Source organism: Sarcophilus harrisii, chromosome 1 (genome assembly GCF_902635505.1).
Source record: "Sarcophilus harrisii chromosome 1, mSarHar1.11, whole genome shotgun sequence".
Classification (NCBI taxonomy): domain Eukaryota; kingdom Metazoa; phylum Chordata; class Mammalia; order Dasyuromorphia; family Dasyuridae; genus Sarcophilus; species Sarcophilus harrisii.
The window spans coordinates 550,466,768-550,486,195 of record NC_045426.1 but is presented as its reverse complement, the minus strand read 5'-3'; positions in this window follow the sequence as shown (position 1 = coordinate 550,486,195).

Sequence of the window (19,428 nt, the reverse complement as noted above, 5' to 3'; positions counted from 1 at the left end):
TTGTCTTCTTTACTCAGTAAGTATACAGGAAATAGTCACATATTACCTGCTCATACTAAAAGTTGAGGACTCTCCATTGCACATCATTGCACACTTCTAAGAGGAGACTTATCAAGCCCCTTATATAGGTTGGCAGCAGACAAAGTATATATGTTTCCTAACTAAGAACTCTGACCTACACTGGTTGATTTCAATAACCAGATAATTTACAAAAACAGAGATTGTAAGTTACTTTTAAATGAAATATTTTAAATAACATATCATGAAAGCTCAATCTTCTCCATGTCATTGCTGCTCTGGGGAGGCCTCTGTCTGATGAGGTTTGAGTCTCCTCAATTCCTAGTGGTGATGACGTTAGTGGCAATAAGAGAGCTGTTAAAAATCCCCTTTAATCGGCCACAGGTTTAAAAGTGAAAGAATTCACTTATTCCCGAATTATTAATTGCAAAATGAAAGTTTATTGTTGGTTAGAAACCAGTTTGCTAAGAGACTGACTTCTATGGTGGCAAAGACTTATTAAGGAAATGGAATTTTGGCATTGAGAGAATGCTCAGTGGGCAGGGTCCTAGCAAATTTCTTGGGCCATCTGCAAGGAGCTGAGCCAAAGGAAGCTGTTATGTGGGCATCTTGGTGGGGGCTGGGACAGCCTGAGCTGATCAGACCAGGATTTCTCAATTGAATTTCAAAAAGATCTATGGGAGTTGATTTGCCCTGAATAGTGTTAGTTCTCTTATCCTGGGAAGATGGGCCCTATCTCTAGACAACTTGGAACCTGGGAGATCCTGATCTCTGAGATCAGAAAAGGGGACACAATAAAGGGAATCATAAAGGGAACACAGCTTCAGTAAAGGAAACACTTTCCCTCCTACTTCACACCCTCAGGTCCTACTATCCCAATTGATGATTTCATTACCTAATTTACCATTTGAGGAGGGGGTCCTGGCCATGCTCAAATCACTCCCAGGTTGACTCATCTTTTGAAGTTTACCTTTTGCTCAAGCTATTCTCCAATTGAAAAATGGTCAAAGGATATGAACAGACAATTCTCAGATGAAAAAATTGAAATTATTTCTAGTCATATGAAAAGATGCTCCAAGTCATTATTAATCAGAAAAATGCAAATTAAGACAACTCTAAGATACCACTACACACCTGTCAGATTGGCTAAGATGACAGGAAAAAATAATGATGATTGTTGGAGGGGATGCGGGAAAACTGGGACATTGATGCATTGTTGGTGGAGTTGTGAACGAATCCAACCATTTTGGAGAGTAGTTTGGAACTATGCTCAAAAAGTTATCAAACTGTGCATACCCTTTGATCCAGCAGTGTTACTACTGGGATTATATCCCAAAGAGATTATAAAGAAGGGAAAGGGACCTGTATGTGCACGAATGTTTGTGGCAGCCCTTTTTGTAGTGGCTAGAAACTGGAAACTGAATGGATGTCCATCAGTTGGAGAATGGCTGAATAAATTGTGGTATATGAATATTATGGAATATTACTGTTCTGTAAGAAATGACCAACAGGATGATTTCAGAAAGGCCTGGAGAGACTTACACGAACTGATGCTGAGTGAAATGAGCAGGACCAGGAGATCATTATATACTTCAACAACAATACTAGATGATGACCAGTTCTGATGGATCAGGCCATCCTCAGCAACGAGATCAACCAAATCATTTCTAATGGAGCAGTAATGAACTGAACTAGCTATGCCCAGAAAAAGAACTCTGGGAGATGACTAAAAACCATTACATTGAATTCCCAATCCCTATATTTATGCACACCTGCATTTTTGATTGCCTTCACAAGCTAATTGTACAATATTTCAGAGTCTGATTCTTTTTGTACAGCAAAATAACGTTTTGGTCATGTATACTTATTGTGTATCTAATTTATATTTTAATATATTTAACATCTACTGGTCATCCTGCCATCTAGGGGGAGGGGGTGGGGGGGTAAGAGGTGAAAAATTGGAACAAGAGGTTTGGCAATTGTTAATGCTGTAAAGTTACCCATGTATATATCCTGTAAATAAAAGGCTATTAAATAAAAAAAAAAGTTTACCTTTTGAACAATCATATTGCCTCTTACTAACTGTGTGACCTTGAACAAGTGATAACCTCCATTTGCCTCAGTTTCCACAAACTGTAAACTAGGGAGAATAATAGCACCTACTTCACAGAGTTGTTGTGAAGATCAAATGAGATATTTGGTGGCATAGGAATTGGAGGGGAGTGAGAAAACTTAGCACAGTGCCTGGTACATAGTAGGCAGTATGGAAATGTTTATTCCCTCTTTTCCCTCCACCCCTCTTTCTTTCCCCCATTAGAATATAAGCTTCTTAAAGTCAGAGACTATCTTATTTGCTTATATTTGTATCCTAAACACAGTGCCTGGCACAAATTGAAAGTTAAATAAATACTTTTTCTTTCTCATCTTCACTAATACCCATATAAATATACATTTACAAATAATTTTGGACTGTCACCTCATAACCTTCAAATTGGAAAAAAATATGCTAAAAATTCTTTGCTGGCTGAACTATGCAGAAATTAGTACCAGAAATGCATTGATAGTGAGATTTCAAATTAATACTGAACAAATTGTGATTTCCTTCAAGTCTCAGCTAAAATCTCATCTTCTATAAGAAATCTTTCTAGGTCACCTTAATATTAGTGCCTTTCCTCTATGATTATGTCCAATTTATTCAGTATTTGCTTTCTTTATTCCTAGATATTTGCATGTTGTCTTCCCCATCAGATTTGTAAGCTCCTTGAGGTCAGGACCATTTTGGGGGAGCTTTTTATAGTCCCCAGTACTTAGCACAGTGGCTAGCACATAGAAAGCTTATAATAAATGTTTACTACATGACTACAAAAATGTAATTTGAGGAATACAAATAAATATAGGACATATAAAATAATGGAAAATAAGGAAAGCAGAAATAGAAGAGTAATTATTAGCTATTATGTTGATAATATATAGAAATTAGTCAGCATATAATAAGATTGTTCAAAGAGAGTAATGAATAAGTTTTTATTGTAATTAATTTGTTGAATTTAAATTTTAATTCTAATTTCTAATTATAAATTCCAATAAGAACTAATAGAATGTTTGTGGTATGGTAAGTGAATAATGAGATTTGTATGTACTTTGGAAATCTTAAAGCACTATATAAATGTTAGATATTATCAATGGAAGAGTTTTTCAATAAATTAAGAGCTTACAAAATTGAAACAAGATTTTAAAATGTCTAATATCTAATTTATTTTATTACTCCAATATTATGCCACATATTTTGTGCACAGAAAACTTGTCTCTTTCACCTGCTACTTAAGGTGGGAAAACATCCCTGAACTTTCCTGAACAAATCTTACTTTTATTTGTCATTGCTGAATTTCTGAAATGTTCTTGTGGGAGGGTCAAGACTTGTATGTGTCGTTCTTTACTTCTCTCTGCTTTCAGAGTAAAGCCATCTAGTTCCCAGAGGATCAAACCTCATGATAATTGACAACTTTGATACATATTATTAATTCTTTTGATAGGATGTTTGAGTCCTTATATGAACTGATGCTATGCGAAATGAGCAGAACCAAGAGATCATCATACATGGCAACAAAGAGATTGTACGAAGATCAATTCTGACAGACGTGGCTCTCTTCAACAATGAGATGATTCAGATCAATTCCAATAATCTTGTGAAAAAAGAGTCATCTGCACTAAGAGAGAGGGCTATGAGAACTGAATGTGGATCACAACATAGAATTTTCACTCTTTCTGTTGTTGTTTCCTTGCATTTTTTTCAGTTTCTTTTTTCCTTCTTGACACAATTTTTCTTGTGCAGCAAGATGACTGTATAAATATGTATACATATATTGGATTTAACATATATTTTAACATATTTAACATGTATTGGACTACTTACCATCTAGGGGAGAGGAGGAAGAAAAATAAAATTTGGAACACAAGATTTTGCAAGGATCAATGTTGAAAAATTACTTATGCTTATGTTTTGTAAATAAAAAGATTTAATAAAAAAAAAAAGAAAAGAAATAGAATGTTTGAGTCAAGTTCCTGAAAAATATATGCTTTCATTCAGATCAGGGTTTCCTGATCTTTCAGTAAATCAGAAATCTTAGGAAGCAGTCAGACATGGCCTTTTGCTGTTGTTAGAGATCTCCAATCTCTATCACAGACGTTCCCAACGGCAAAAAAAAATTTTTTTAAATGGCCCAAAGAATGCATGGGTTGCAGATTTCACTATCTTGGCTATCTGGAAACCTCTCAATCAGCAAGCTTAAGCCCTAACTTGCTTTACCAATGGCTTACAATGCTTTACACACACCTTGACCAAAGTGAATATATTTAACATACCTTCATATACTTGCACAGAAAAATAGATGTTGGTCACAATATAGACAGATTAGGAAAAGTTCTGGGGAATTCCCCTAAATGCCTCGTATAGATCTCTCCAGATCTTTATCTCATTTGCAAACAATTGCTCACTTTGCAATAGTGGTGGATTTACCCTGCAAGCTTCCACATCAAAGGGATTAAATACCAGTAAAGTTAACTTCCTCTGTGACTTAAGTAGGTGAGGGGAGTGCAAGGACAGAACTAGTAGAAACACCAGGGGGGCTTCCTTTCCACACTTTGCTTCTGCAGAGCCTTGCTTTCCCTACTACACTATGGCAGGATCAGGTTATTACTGACAGAGATTTGACAGGGGGATCTGTGGCAGTAAGGATCGGAGGAGATAAGAAGGAGCAGCAAATGTCAGTGGGAGAAAAAAAAAAAAAGGGAAGTTTGTTCATACATGCCAGACCAGGAGGTAAATCCTCAATTAGGGTAGCTACTTATATATAAAGATATTCTTAAGTAAAGTGTTCATAAATCAAGACTATACCCAAATCCATAACAAAATAATCTTAGTTTAAAAAATTGGTTATTTAATGGATAACATTTTATAGTTGCAACATTTTAGTGATTCTATCACCATCATTTTAAATAGAATTTTGATAATAAAAAGACCTCCAAACCAAAGATATTTTTCAATTAATGATTTAAAATTTCATGGTAAATGGTGATAAATATAGGAATATTGCGAAGCTTCAGAAACCAAGAAAAATAATTTAAATTCCTATTTCATTAGAACATTTAGATTTCAGCCAGTTTTTAAAATCTAAAACATAATAAACCTTGCTGCCCAGCAACAACGTCCCTTACTAATTGTCCAGAACTACTGAAGACAGAAAATTGAATATATATTGAAAGAGCACTACTAGAGAGGAAAAAAAGATGCAAAATCCAAGATATAGAACACTTAAATTTAATAATTCATTTCCAAAACAAGTTCTTTAAGAGACCAAAAGGAAATCTTTCAGATAAAATGAAAGGAAATCCAGAGTACAAGGCAATTCTGCACCATTAAAAAATGTAGGAAGTAATGGAATAATGTATTCTGAAGAATCACAAAATTCAGAATTCAGTCCATAGTGACCTACTCAGCAAATCTGAGTTTAACCATAAAAAAGACATACAGTAATAAAGAGGTGTTTGAAACATTCTTAGAAAGAAAAATAGACCTGAAGAGATTATTTGTTCCTAGAAAACCCCAAGACAACAGAAATTCAGGATGGGTGAAGAAATTCAGCAAGCCAAAAGAGTGACAGCAGACAGATCAGAAAACTTATTTTTAAAAATATACAGGGAGAGAAAGGTGAAGATGGATATCTGATAAGAATGAAAAGAGGAAGAGAAGGCATTACAAACAGAATCTGGAGATAGCCTGCCCACACAGGTGAATTAGTGTTTGTTGGTTTTGTGGGACTATATTATAACATAGGAAGGTACTTGAAATAGGGAAGCGGAGAAGAGAAATAGAGAAAAATATGTGATGTACAGAGATCAAATATAGGTCTGGCAGTGAGGGAAAAGTGATCGCTGTGGTCTCAGAAAGAAAAGAGGAGAGGGGGTGGGAGATGAGAAGGATTAAAAAGAAGGGGAGAGAAAGTGTCTGTAACTGGAGGACATTCTACTATTGAATCCTCTTGTGGAGGAAAAGAGATATTCTATAAAAGGCAGATGTAGTCCCAGGTGTAGTCTGTGGAGATTTGTTGCTTAAATCTGCGGTTACAGTGGTTAAAGCACTGAGCCTAGAGTAAAGAAATTCCGAGTTCAAATCCAGTCCAGATACTTACTAGTTTAATAAATCCAGATAAATCAAGTCAATGTTTGACTCGGTTTCCCTAGCTTAGAGCCTGGCACATAGTAGATGCTATTAAAAATGTGCATTCCTTCACTTTCTTTCCTCCCTCTTGTAAAATATGCTATCCTAAAAATCTGCTATCCTCCCTCAGAAGAGAGTAGCTAGAGTAGAAGGCAGGAACCCAAGGAAGAAATTTTGAGTCATATGGAGAAGGAAGATGACCTGGGGGGAAAGTGTAGGTCAGTGGTTGGGATAAATAATTAGGGAAATGGAGGCAGTGTCCTTCCATGGGGCTGTGTCCTCTTTATCACCTGTATGGACTGGCATTTTAGGGTGGCAGGGGGAGAGGAAGTGAGGCACACTGCATAAGTGGAATCCATGGGGTGAACTCTACTAGGCAGTGGAAGAAATTGCTTTGAGAGGAGAGTCTGGAATGGTTACTTCAAAAATTTGGGTTCCATGAGTAATTCAGAGAATAGAGAGGGGTTAGATAAGCATAGATTCTATAAAGTAGAGAAAGGTTCTAGGGTAAGTAGAAAGAAAAGACAGATTATGAAGAGAGAAATATTCTCTAGAAAGGGGGAGCAAAAAATTTAATTTTAAAACTAATGAGCAGGACTACACGAAAGGGAGGAAAAGGAAAAATCTTCTTAACTGGAAAAATTAAAGGGAGGAAAAATTAAATAATCAAAACAAAAGCAGGAAAGAAAAAAAGAACTAATAAGCAAAATTCCAAAGGAAAAGGGATAACAAATGGGAAAAGAGAAATGGGACTCAGGGGAAAAGAAGCAATGGCAATTGGACCACCTTAAAAAATACGTTAAACTAAAGTAAAAGAAGAAAAGTAGTAATGCGTTTGGAAAGGGGGAAAGGGAATCTTCAATATTAGAAACAAATGAAGGAAAATATAAACCTAATTCAATACCTTAAATATGAATGGATTAAACAATAAAAAATTAGATAAGAAAGCAAAATCTTACAGTCTTACAAGAAAAATATTTAAAAAAAAACAAAGATCTAAACAAAATAAAACTGAAAGGATGAAAAAAATACTATGTTTTAAATGAATTTTTAAAAATAGGAGTTGCAGTTATGCTAGTGTAATGTCCGGACTAGCTTTTTCTGGAGTCTGGAGTCTGGAGTCTGAGATCAAGCTCAAGAACACTCTCACTGGAGTCTCTCTTGAGTCTCTTTTTTCAAATCCTCTCAGCTCTTATATACTTTAATACAATCACATCATTATAATACACTGAGCATGTGCCAACTGTAGAACCATTACATCATCATACTAAGGACTAAATGTATGTGAATTAGAGAACCATCATCTCATTAATCACACTGAGTTAACATCCTGCTGTAAGTATCTTTGTTCCAGGTATATTTTTCTCAAAGTTCCCCAGTATCTACGGTCCTCTACATGGTACCTGGCAAAAGAAAAGAAAGCATTTAAAAAATTTAAAAGAATAATACACAAGGAAACAATGAGTCAATATCAGTACAAACTTATATGCTCTAAATGTCTTAGCATTAAAATTCAAAATTTATTAAAATGCAAGAATTGTGCCTTTCCTCATACTACTATATATATTTAACTAGCTTTCTATTCTTCTTCTTATGTTTTTTCTATGTACATTTATATACAAACTTGGTCTCTTCCTTCATTAGAAGAAAGACTCCTTGCAAGTAGAGATTATTTCATTCTTCATACTGGTTTCCCTAGTACCTGGTTCAATTGGGGGATGGGAGGAGGAAGATGCAATGATAGCTCTGAGAAGAGGGGGAAAGAGTACAAATGACTAAAAGGTTGTCAGGCTTTTTGTCTTTAAGTTCTAGGCAAAAAAAAAAGCATAAAGATCCCTGAGAGTCTTCCTTTGACTGGATCTAGAATTTGGATGTATTGATCCAGGATGTTATAAAATGGAGTCCTATTTATGGGAAAGACATGTTTTTAAACACATAGACACACACAGGTGTGCACACACGCACACATAGATATTATGCACATGTCTATGTTATGTGTGTTTGTCCATTTGTGGTTTAGTCATGTCTGACTCTTTATGACCCCATTTGGTGTCTTCTTGCCAAAGATATTGGAGTGGATTGCCATTTCCTTCTCTGGTTCATTTTACAGATAAGGAAACTAAGGTAAACAGAGTTAAGTGACTCACACAGCTAGTAAATATCTGATACCAGCTTTGAATGTAGGAAGATCAATTTTTCTCATTCCAAACCTAGCACCCTATCAACTGTGCTATCTACTGAAATATTGCATTGTGTAGATATCTGCACATGTGCATATGTACAAACATACACACAATGCATACATATATAACCGCTCGTCTAGGGCATCGTCTTCCAAATCACTTTATATCTATTTAATATATGCATGTGTGTATATTTATGCAATTCAATATAACATATGCATATATGTCTATACATGCACATATATAAACATATTTGGGTGCATATATACACACATACAGATGATCCCAAAAGAACTAAGACTAACATAGAAAGATGTGTGCATAGACAAATATATTTTGCATAGATGGTGTATAGATATAAACCAAAGTATACATGTATATGTAAAATATAATAAATATATGGCTGTATATTAATATACTTTACACATATTATATGCATAGTCTTAGTACTTTGTGCATATACATACAAAACAAACACATGTGTCTTATATACACACACACACACACACACACATACATATATATATGTCCTAATTAATTTAGCATGGAGAGTTCATTTGACTAGCAACTAGGAGACTCAGAAAAGATTTTGTGAAGGTGATGCCCTGGTTTGGGCCATAAAGAAAGTCAAGGTTTTTAAAAGGAGAAGTAAACGGGGAATACACTCCTAGTATGGGTAATAATTTGTACAAAGACAACTGGGACAGGATATGTCATGTTGTGTGTGAACAACTGTGAAAAAGCCAGTTTGGTAAGAATGGAAATTGTATTAAAGGTAATAAAATATAAGTCTTCTATCCAATCTGCTACAAAGTCTTTCATAAGACACTAAATATTGCAAAAAATAGCTAATATAGATACAGTACATAGACACAATTTGGGAGAAGTTAACTCCCATTAGGTAAGTAAAACTACTTATTAACTGAAATAGGACATGTCCCCAGAGAATTAAGTGCCCTCAATTCTATCTTCATTTATCCAAAATCTGGATTTTCTTTGCCAGAAAGTGAAGTTAATTATTGATTTATCTAACTTTTTAAATAATTACTGTTAGATTTTATTTTGACACAGCAGGTATTTCCCAACAATCCTCTTTACAAAGTTCATTCTGGAAAAAACAAATAAACAAAACAAACAAACAAACAAAAAAACCCTCAACAACAACAAAAAAAGAATAACATTGATTGAACTACCTATGAGACACAGAGACACCAATATCCAGAAAGTGAGAATAAATTCAAGCTATATGAGTTATTGTAAACACACACAAGCCCTTGGAATATAAGACTAGTAACAAGTTCATTTTTATTTGGTTTAATCTTCTTTATTACTTGCCAAAGTCTTGTAAATATCAAGCAAATTTTCCTTACAACCATAAAAATCCTAGTGTATTTATCTAAAAGTTATTATAACATACAACAGTTAATTCACATATACAACATATATATATACACAAACACACACATGTACACATATTCACAAATATATATACACACACACACACACTCTTTAGTTTCTTAATTTAGGTATTGTTTCTTCCCCTGCGGGGAAAATTGTTCAAAACATCTGTTTCAAAATGACATGTTCCACAGCATTGAGGGGAGTTTCCCATATAAAAGCCTCCAGACTACTATCTGTTGTCCACACCTGTTCAAGCTTCCATCAAGCCTTATTTTATCATCCATTATATCTCCCTGTAGGCAAACAACAAAGGGAGTGGAGGGGATTGGAGTACTAAACACTATATTATTCTGAGAAAATGCTTACTCTGAGGTCTGGGCCAATTCTATACACAGGGAGGGTAGGTGAATACTGCCTTCCCCCCACCCCTATCCCATCTCTCTTATTCTCCTTTCACTCCAAGCTGCTTTGAAATTCACAGTATCAATGTTATTCCTTGGCACTAAGCAATAAAGGTAAAATCAATGAGTGACTCTAGCAAATCATTGTTAAAAATAAATTCAAGTTGCCAGAATAGGGGAAACAGTGCACTGGTGGAGAAAAACTTCTATAACCCTGTCTCATTACCTCATACTTATAGGTTTGTTAGTTGTCATCATGCAAGGCACAGGGAGCTTTTTGACCTGTGACAAAATTTCAGAGTTGGAAAAGGTCTCATAGAGACACTTTCTCAATAATCCCAGACAAAGCATCATTCAGCCTAAAGACCTCCATTGATAGGAAACCAATCCCCTCCTTCTATGGTAATTATTTCTTCATGAAACAGTTCTCATAGTTTTTTTTTTTTTTTTTAAATTATTATTATTGCATAAACCCCCAAGCTTTTGGACATTTGAACCCATGTTCCTTGTTCTTTTGTCTGGAACCAAAAAAGAACAAATTAAATCCCTTCCCACGGGAAATCCCTTCAAATACTTTAACAGTTCTCCCTTCCCCCCAACTCGACTCTTTTACCATCCACATATTGGCAATTTCCTCCATTGATTCCTGTCTGGCATGATTTCCAGTCCTCTCATCATCCCTCATATGAACCTCTTTCAGTTTACTTAAAGTCCTTCCTAAAATGCAATCCCCCAGCATGAATGCAATTCTATGATTTGGTCTAACCAGGGGGAAAGTTAGCAGAACTCTCACTTCCTTTATTCCAGACTACCCAGAGGTACCTTTGTGCAGCAATATCCTGAAGTTCAATGTTTGATATCCCTAGTGCAGTATGCTGGATTTGGGCTCAGAAAAAACAGAGTTCTCAGATACTTACATCATCAGAATAATAACTAGCTTATTATGTAGTACTTACTATACACTAAGCACTGTGCTAAACACTTTGTAAAAAAAATAATAATAATAATAAATTGATTTTTATAACTACCCATATATAATGGGTATATAATATACCCATTATATAATAATATATTATTATTCTCATTTTATAATTGAGGAAACTGAGGCAGACAGAACTCAAGTAACTTGCCCAGATTAACAAAGCTAGTAAGTGTTTGAGGTCAAATTTGAATTTAAATCTTTTCACTTAAGGTCCAGCTCTCTATCTGCTGTCCCACCTGGCTGTATAACTCTGGGCAAGTCATTTAACCTATCTGATTCTCAGTTTCTTAATCTGTGAAATGAGAATGACTATAGCATCCATTTTCTAGGATTGAGGTAAAGATAAAATGAAATTATTTTTGTACAATATTTTGCAAGCTGAAAAGTGATATATAAATGTTTGCTATCATCATCATCATCATTAATGGGCCCCTCAGTACTACATATAACAAATAGCTTAGTAGCTAAGATTTAGTCTTGTCATGAGACATGTCAAGAGAAACAGAATATAGCAAACAGCTTTAATTACAGGCATAACCCTACTTAATGGCATTAATTGGTTCAGTGAAAATATAGTTTTAAAGGAAGCAATTAATTCCATATGAACAATGCTATAGATGCTATTATAGTTATAACACTCAGGTTTCTCAGGTTTTTAGTGGGGTTTTGTTATCTTTGTATATTATTGAAGTCATTGCCAAAAAAAAGGCTGATCATTTTATATAGAGTGTATATAGACTTTATAGAGAGAGAGTATACCTGTACACAATTTTTTGCTCTTTTGCTCTAAGTCCAGGTATCTTTCAAGTTTGGATTCCAATTATATTATTGAAGCAAATATTGCATCTGCTTAGCTTCAAATCTAGGGAATAGTTTTGACAGTAGATTATTTTTTTGCCAGTCACTTGTATATGTTAAATCAGAAATATACTTAGGCTAAAAGAAAATAATTCCCTTGTTCTGTGGGCTTAGCCTTTATGCATGATATTTTTTTTATTAAAGCTTTTTATTTTCAAAACATATGCATAAGGATGATTTCAAAGAGTTCTGGAGAGACAAGAACTGATGCTGAGTGAAATGAGCAGAACCAGGAGATTATTGTACATAGCAACAGCAAGATTATATAATAATCAATTCTGATGGATGTGGCTCTTCTCAACAATGAGATGAGGCCAGTTCTAATGATCCTGTGATGATGAGAGCCATTTACACGCAGAGAGAGGACTGTGGGAATTGAGTGTGGATCACAACATATCATTTTCACTTCTTTTGTTATTGTTTTCTTGAATTTTTATTTTCTTTCTCATTTTTCTTCCTTTTTGATCTGATTTTTCTTGTGCAGCAAGATAATTTTTATAAATATGTATGCCCATATTGGATTTACATATATTTTACTATGTTTAAAACTGGATTACTTGCCATCTAGAGGAGAGGAGGAAGAGAGGGGAAATTGGAACACAAGGTTTTGCAAGGATCAATGTTGAAAAATTATCCTCGCTTATGTTTTGAAAATAAAAAGCTTCAATAAAACTATGCATAGATAATTTTCAAGATTTACCCTTGCAAAATTTCGTGTCCCAAATTTTTCCCCCTCTTCTCCCCCCCACTCCTTCCCCCAGATGGCAAATAATCCAATATATGTTAAACATGTGCAATTCTTCTATATATATTTCTACAATTATCATATTGCACAAGAAAAATCAGATAAAAAAAGGAAAAAATGAGAAAGAAAATAAAACACAAACAAATAATAGCAAAAACGTGATCCACACTCAGTCCCTACCCTCCTTTATATGGGTGTAGATAGTTCTCTTCATCACAAGACCGTTGGAACTGGCCTGAATCATGCATTGTTGAAAAGAGCCAGGGCCATTAGAATTGATCTTGATATTCTTTGGGATGAAAACCTGAAAGCCTTCAAACTGCCATAAGGAATAAGACTCATATCTGGGAGGGGGGCTGTATGTAAATTACCCCCCAAGAAGAAATAAGTAAGAAACTAACAGGAAGTCCTGACCTTAATTCTGATGGAGGCATCTGACAAAGATCCTATCCTGAGTGAGCAACAATCTAGGGTAAAAACAGGATTAAGCCTCTTATCTGGATAGTTGATATCTAGAACTGTTAAGAGTTCCCAAAAGTCTGAATCTGGGATTAATCCTTTTGTGGCGAAAAACAACTGTTTCACCTAATACATCTGAAAATAGACCCTCCTTATGGAAGGAAAAGTCACTAATGTTGTTTTTTTTGTATTTTGTTTTGTTTTGTTGTCCTCCAAGTCTGATGACTAGGTGTTTCAAAGTTCTGCCTTTCAACAGAAATCAACAGTTACCAAGAGATAACAAGAAGCTTCTGAGCTTTAGGCAAAAAGAAAGATGGAAAAAAAAAAAAAAAAAAAAAAAAACACTTCCATTATGGGGAAGAAGTAGGATCTCAGCTGAGAACACCAGGTGAATTTTGGATTTGAAAGAAGAAAAAATGTCCACAAGTTTGTATCCAGGGGAGACATATCTGATAGCAAATAGCACTGATGATGGATCTGATACATCTCTGTCAAGCAATGACCTTGTGAGACCTACAGGAAAAACAAAAACAAAAACAAAAAAAACAGCCAACAGAAAGGGCTTGCCTCACAAGAGCAGCTAAAAACAGGCCCAGGAAGAACCACAGGATTACATCACCAGAAGGCATTAGCATTCCTGCAGAATCACTACTTGAGTCGCTCCTGCAAGTGTATACCTTTGCTGTATAGGTACTCCTCTGTAACACAGACCACTGTGACCCTCATAGCCTAGAAGGCCAGGAAGGTCAAATTTCACTCTTCCTTCAGGATTCTCCAGTATCTTTATGGAGATTTGAGGGAGTGGTCTAGGCTCTTTGCAAACATCTCCAACCTCCAGCAATAGTGTTCCCTCTATTGTAAGGAAAGGTCCTCTGTACTCCAGTTAGCCATTAATGCAGTCAGATTAGTTTTTACACAGAAGCATTTAGTTGGAAAGGTATAACTACAAATATGCAAATGTACTTCCCTAACCTGTGAGAGGCTACTCCTCCTCCCCAACTTTACCAATTTTAATCTCTGGGAAGGGGAAGGGGATTAAAGTAATAATTTTAGTTTGGTTTGAGAGAACAGTCTCAGTTCCAAGTCTAATTCCCAGAAAACAAACTTACTTCCATATCTCCTTGGACTTGGGCCATAGATATGGCGGCTTCTCAGGGTATCCATGCCAGACTGTCTAGATGCACTCTTTTGGCTCCATGGTGACTACAATGAGCTCCTGGTTCCATGAAGATCCCCATTAGCACCTGAAAATTAGGACAAACAAAACAGAAACAAACACTCCTAGACCCTCCCATTTTTTGGAGCAAGGGTAAAAGATAGGGAGCAAGAGAAGGGAAATCCATTCCCTCTCACTGGTTCAGTTCACGGTGTCCACACTGCAGGTAAACTGGGATCTTCACTCTCTAGATGAACCAGATAGAAGTTGCTGCAAAAACCAGCAGAAAGAATGTGCTGGACAAAAGAAAATAAATGGTTCGGTCTCTCCATTTTTAAATATGCAGGTAGCCTATCAAAAGAGACTAACCACCTCCCTAGGACCACCCCCTGTGTAGTACAGGAGGCTACATTAGAAAATTGGGGATGTTTAAAAGGTCTCTCAAATATGTCTCCATGTTAAGAGAACTGGGCTTGCCCAGTGAAACTCAGGTTACATCTCCTTATTCCCAATTTTCGCATTGATATTATCAGTAGCAAATAAATATTTATCAAACACCTATTACATGTTAAGCTCTATGCTAAGCTCTAGAGATACAAAAAAGTAAAGAATAAAAAAAAAAAAGATAACCCCTGCCCTCAGCAAGCTTACAGTCTAATCGGGGAAGGCAATACAGAAAAGGAAGCTAAAAAGGGATGAGGGAGAATTGTCAGAAGGGTCCATGATGCTCCTGAAGCTGAAACCAAGTAGAGCAATTAATGGTAAATTAAGTTGTATATATCTGTAAGCATGTGCTCTGGATTTATAGGGAGTATTTCTTTTTTACTAGTACTTTTCTTAAATATGCTATTTCATTACATTTTATGAGTTTGAATTAATTCTGTCTGCTAGTTGACTAGGAAACAATAAACATGATCGGAAGTGCATCTTAAGACCTACAAAGTACCTTCAACAGGGCTGGGCCAACTGGTCCAAGGAAACACATGAGCAAGGTAAATGGTCTTCCCAGAGACTGCATACAAATTAAGTGAGTAGCTAAAAATCTAGGTTGAGGAAGGATATTAGTTTGGGTGGTCCAATAGAATTAACAACAGTGGCAATAAAATTATTTTGAATTAAACGAAAATTTTCTCTTTTTTTATTTTCAAAAAATATGCAAAGATAGTTTTCAACATTCACCCTTGCAAAATCTTGTATTCCAAATGTTTCATCTTCCCTTTCCCCCACCCCCTCTTCTAAACAGCAAATAATCATATGCATTTCTTCTATACATATTTCCACATTTATCACGCTGTACAATAAACATCAGATCAAAAAGAAACAAAATGAGAAAGAAAACAAAAAGCAAGCAAGCAAACAACAACAAAAACAAAGTTAAAATGCTGTGTTGTGATCCACATTTAGTCCCCACAGTTCTCTCTCTGGATGCAAATGGCTCTCTCCATCCTATGTCTATTAGAATTGTCTTTTATCATCTCATTGTTGAAAAGAGCCACATTGATCAGAGTTGATCATCACATTATCTTCTTGTTTCTGTGTATCATGTTCTCTTGGTTCTGCTCATTTCACTTAGCATCAATTCATGAAGTCGCTCTAAGTCTCTCTCAAATCATCCTGCTGATTGTTTCTTATAGGATAATAATATTCTGTAACATTCATATACTATAACTTACTCAGCCATTCTCCAGTTGATGGACATCCACTCAGTTTCCAGTTTCTTGCCACTACAAACAGGGCTGCCACAAACATTTTTGCACATGTGGGTCCCTTTCCCTCCTTTAAAATCTCTTTGAGATATAGGCCCAATAGAGACACTGCTGGATCAAAGCGTATGTAGAGTTTGATAGCCCTTTGGGCATAGTTCCAAATTGCTCTCCAGAATAATTGGATCAGTTCACAACTCCACCAACAATGTATTAGTGTCCCAATTTTCCCACATCCCCTATTTTTCATTTATCATTATCCTTTCTTATCATCTTAGTCTATCTGAAAGGTGTATAATGGTACCTCAGAGTTGTCTCAATTTGCATTTCTCTGATCAATAGTGATTTTGAGCATCTTTTCATATGACTAGAAATGGTTTTAATTTCTACATCTGTAAGTTGTCTGTTCAAATCCTTTGATCATTTATCAATTGGAGAATGACTTGCATTCTTATAAATTTGAATCTATTCTCTATATATTTTAGAAATGAGACCTTTATCAAAGATAAATTTTCAAAGTTTTATACTGTTTTACAAAAGATACTACATATAAATGAAATATAATACTGTCAAGAAATAAGTTAATTTTAAAGGAATAGACATATTTTGATTCATTTCCCCAGCTAACACAATTTAATGCCTTATCTAATTAAACAGAAGGAATTATATCCTGGCCAGATAAACTAGTTAATATATCTTGAAATTTGGCTTAAAATCATTTTGTCAAACATGCCCATCATGGTTATTTGCCGATAATAGATAATAAGCCAAATGAAAATATTTAGAGGAAAATTGATTGAGGAACCATATGGAACATTTGGGGAAAGATAGACTACAAAGGAAAGCTGCCTTATTTAAGTAGCCATTAAAGAAATTAAAATAGAGATTCATTTGAAAACTATTTTATTCCAATTCTGCTTTAAGATGTTAGGAGAAGGAAAAGAGCCTCTTTAAAAAAAAAAAAAAAAGCTAGGGGCAGCTAGGTGGCACAGTGGGTAGAGTACCAAATCTGAAGTCAGGAGGACCTGAGTTCAAATATGACCTCAGACACTTAACACTTCTAGCTGTGTGACCCTGGGCAAGTTACTTAACCTCAATTACCTCAGGGGGGGGGAAAAACTGCTTGTGAAGATTGTCAACATGCTTTTATACACACAGAAAATAGTAAGTTAACTGAAGAAAGATCATATGAAAGAATATTATAAAAGAAGCTAAATGCAAGAGACAGTCAGTCACACAGTTCTTCCTCCACAAAGCCTGGGCTAGCCAGATGATCTCTGACTCCTCTCTGCTCTGCTGTTGTGGCCATCATAAAAAAATAGAAGCAGTGAGAAGTATAAAAGATGGAGAGTAAGCAGGATAAAGCAGTAAGTTAACTGGAAAAGAGGAGCTCTTTAAAACTTTCCATAATAACAGAATAGAAATAATAATAATAGAAATATTATTTTTCTAATAGAAAGCAAATACCTGATAGTTAAAGGTTTTAGATAACAAAGCTGTTTGTAAAATAGATAGGGAGAGAATAAGAAACCAAATACTATTTTAAAAAAAATTTTAATAGCTTTTTATTTACAAGTTATATGTATAGGTAATTTTACAGCATTGATAATCGCCAAACCTTTTGTTCTAATTTTTCCCCTCTTTCCCCCCCACCCCCTTCCCTAGATGGCAGAGTGACCAATACATGTTAAATATGTTAAAGTATAAATTAAATACAAAATAAGTATACATGTCCAAACCGTTATTTTGCTGTACAAAAAGAATCAGACTCTGAAATATTGTACAATTAGCCTGTGAAGGAAATAAAAAATGCAGGTGGGCAAAAATATAGGGATTGGGAATTCTATGTAATGGTTCTTAGTCATCTCCCAGAGTTCTTTCACTAGGTGTAGCTGGTTCAGTTCATTACTGCTCCATTGGAAATGATTTGGTTGATCTCGTTGCTGAGGATGGCCAGGTCCATCAGAACTGGTCATCATCTAGTATTATTGTTGAAGTATATAATGATCTCCTGGCCCTGCTCATTTCACTCAGCATCAGTTCGTGTAAGTCTCTCCAGGATTTTCTGAAATTATCCTGTTGTTCATTTCTTACAGAACAATAATATTCCATAATATTCATATACCACAATTTATTCAGCCATTCTCCAACTGATGGGCATCCATTCAGTTTCCAGTTTCTAGCTACTACAAAGAGACCTGCCACAAACATTCATGCACATACAGGTCCCTTTCCCTTATGATCTCTTTGGAATATAAGCCCAGTAGTAACACTGCTGGATCAAAGGGCATGCACAGTTTGATAACTTTTTGAGCATAGTTCCAAATTACTCTCCAGAATGGTTGGATTCATTCACAACTCCACCAACAATGTATTAGTATCCCTGTTTTCCCACATCCCCTGCAGCATTCCGCATTATCTTTCCCTGTCATTTTAGCCAGTCTGACAGGTGTGTAGTGGAAACCAAATACTATTAAAGCAAATAAAGCTCAAGTCTTTGGCAACCAGGAGGTTTTTCTACCTAGTTCTAGTCAATTTGTCATCCAGAGGTAGCTAGGGGAGCTCAGTGAATGGAGAACTTGGGCCAGAGTCAGAAAGTCTTGAGTTTAAATCCTGCTTCAGACATTAATAGATATATGATCTTGAGCAAGTTACTTACCCTTTACATCCCTCAATTTCCTCATATGTAAAATGGAAGATAATAATAGCACCTTCTTCCCAGGGTGGTTATAAGGATTAAAAGACAATATTGGTTCTAAAGCCCTACATAAATGCATGTTTCTATTATGATTGAGTAATGATTGTTCCAAGTTAAGTCTAATGAGAAAAAAAGATTTGTACCTGGGTGACTGTATATCTCTAAATCTTTGCTTCATGTTGTATCTCTTCATTTATATCTTGCAACTGTCGTGCTATAATTTCAAGTTTATATTAGTATTTAAGGAAAGAACTTCATTTAAACTAGAGAATCACAGGTGGCTCAATCAGGTGCCATTGTTTCTATGCTAACCATCGATTAATAGTCAAGACCATTCCCTGGTAGCAGTTTCCTGAATATTCAGGCAGGTGCCTGAAAGAAAATAGTTTCCCTCTGTTGGTCTGGACTTGGAAAATAAAATCCATTGAATAATGGCAAATGACATATTTTCTTTTTCTGACTGAGGACTCTTCTATCTTTTCCACACCTGCACTCAGACTGCCCACCTGGTGGCAAATTGTAGAAGAAATGAATAGGATGGAGTGCTGAAATGGATGATGACCACTATCATAACATAGAGAGTATGATATAGAACCAGTGTTTCTCT